The sequence below is a fragment of the Dendrobium catenatum genome, unplaced genomic scaffold (genome assembly GCF_001605985.2).
Source record: "Dendrobium catenatum unplaced genomic scaffold, ASM160598v2 fragScaff_scaffold_231, whole genome shotgun sequence".
Lineage (NCBI taxonomy): Eukaryota > Viridiplantae > Streptophyta > Magnoliopsida > Asparagales > Orchidaceae > Dendrobium > Dendrobium catenatum.
Genome location: NW_021318693.1, coordinates 6,149,247 through 6,151,844, shown reverse-complemented (window position 1 = coordinate 6,151,844; position 2,598 = coordinate 6,149,247).

Here is a 2,598-nt window from a genome sequence, read left to right as displayed (position 1 = left end):
ATATTGTCAAACAGTGGAGGTCTAGTAATAGAGTAACCCTCAGGTGTATTTTAGTTTCCAAATGTAGCCATCCACGTTAATAAAAAAGTAGTTTAAACTTATGATTTTGAAACAAAGCTCTGATACCACTTGTTGAGTCTAGTGAATAGGTTGTTAAACCAAAGTTAATGTCCCAAGGCTACCAAGAGGGGGGGGGGGGGAATTGGTAATTTTAAAAACTTAATCCTCTTTTAAGTTTTAATTGAACCAAAATTAAACTTTTAATGAAATTTTTATAGAAAAGATTTTCAACGATAAAATATTTAAAACAAAAAAATTTGCGAAAAATAAAAAGCAGTAAAGTAAATGACATAAGATTTATAGTGGTTCGGTCTAAACTAGACCTACATCCACTCCCCAGAGCCACCATTTGAGTATTGCACTAATACCAATAGTGTCTCTCCTTTTGCACCCACAGCAAGGCGGAGAAGCCTTTACAAACACTCTTTTCACCACTACCCGGTGCGGTAGAGAACCGTCGTCCTTTTACATAATCCATAGTGTTGGCAGAGAACCATCCTTCCTTTCACACTCTTCAAGTATAGGCAGAGAACCCTTCATCCTTTCACACTCTCCTAGTTTGGGCAGAGAACCCTTCGTCCTTTCACACTCTCCTAGTGTGGGCAGAGAACCCTTCGTCCTTTCACACTCTCCTGGTGTCGGCAGAGAACCAGATCTCCTTGATAGATCTTCTCACAATAAATCTAGAAAGAAGAAAGAAAAGAGTGAAGTAATCCCTATTCACAAGTAGAGATTCTTACCTTTGAACACCAAGTGAACTCTTCACGCTCCAGTGGTAGGAATCCTCCTTCGAATGCTCTCTCACAGTCTCTCCTTGACTTTTCTTTCAATAGGCACGAAGATCAAATGACAAAAAGATTGGGTGGCAGTTTAATTTGGACTATATATATAAAAGACAAGAAAAACCGCCCAAAAATTGCAAGTTTTCAATTCTATACACAGTGGATCGTCCCGTACGATCTTGGAATGTCCTGGACGATTTTACTTAAAGTGCCGGAAACGAACATAATGTAAATTAGTACGAGCTATGCACATCGTCCCGTATGAACTATGTTCGTCTAGTACAAAACGGTTATTTCATAGGTCGGTTTCCAAAAATTCTACAGGATGTAACCAACTGATTTAAGTCGGTTCAGTTCGTCTTGGGACGAATAGGTTTTGTCCTGGGATAATTTTAAACAGAGAGTTTCATCTAGGGACAAAAATAAATTTCGTCTTGTACAATCTTATACAGAGAGTTTCGTCCTGGTACGAAAATTAATTTCATACGGTACGAACTCATACAGAGAGCTTCGTCCCGGTACGAACCTTATTTTTCGTCTAGACGAACATTGCGAGTGAGAATCCCGAGAGTTTCATCCAAGGATGAAAATAAATTTTGTTCTATACGAATATGACTTAGAAAATTTTCTCCTTGTATGTTCAGTCCGTTGCTCTTCTGAGGGGCTAATTGACATGATCGTCCCGTACGAAAATGGTTCATCCCGTACAATCAATTCACAAAAAATTATCCCCAAAGAGTGTGTTGTGAATTTTTCTCTTAATTACAATCACTACCTTTCATGTAAACAAATATATGATTTACAACTGAATAGATTGATGTCTTCATCGCTTGGAGTTGATTTTCCTGAAATGTTAGTACAAAATAGAACAAAAAATAAAACTTCTAAAAAGTGTTAGGAGATATATAAAAACAATAATATTCGAAATCATCAAAATAATACAAGTTGCAAGAATATGAAACATGCAAATAGTAACTCTCTATACATCTCTCTCTCTATCTCTCGCTTTCTCTAGCCCTCTTGTTCTCTCTTGCTCTCTCTCTCTTTATCTTTCTCTCTCTCTCTCGTTAGCTCTAGCTCTCTCGCTCTCTCTCTCTCTCTCTCTCTCTCTCTCTCTCTCTCTCTCTCTCTCTCTCTCGCTCTCCCTCTCTCTCTTGCACGCTCGCTCGCTCTCTCTCTCTCTCTCAATCTCTCTCTCTCTCCTCTCTCTCTCCCTCTCTCTCGCCCTCTCTCAATCTTCTTCTCACTTACACTGCCTCTCACCCTCTCTCTCTCTCTCTATTCTTGCTCTCCCTCAATCTCTCTCTCTCTCTCTCTCTCTCTCTCTCTCTCTCTCTCTCTCTCTCTCCCCCCCCCCCATCACTCTCTATCTTTCTCTCTCTCTCTCTCACCCTCTCCCTCTCTTGTTCTATCTTGCTCTCGCTCTCTACCTCTCTCTCCCCTCTCACTCTCTCCCTCTCTCTCTCTCTCTCTCTCTCTCTCTCTCTCTCTCTCTCTCTCTCTCTCTCTCTCTTTCTCTCTCATTCTCTCCCTATATATATCTCTCTTCTTGCTCTCTCTCTCTCACCCTATCTCTAGCCCTCTCTCTCTCTCTCTTATTCTCTCCTCTCTCTCTCTCTCTTCTTGCTCTCTCTCTTGCTCTCTTTCTCTCTCTCTTTCTCTCCCTCTATCTCTTCCTCTCTCTCCCTCTTGCTCTCTCTCTCTCAATCTCTCTCTCTTGCTCTCTCTCTCTCTGTCTCTCTTGCTCACTCTCTCC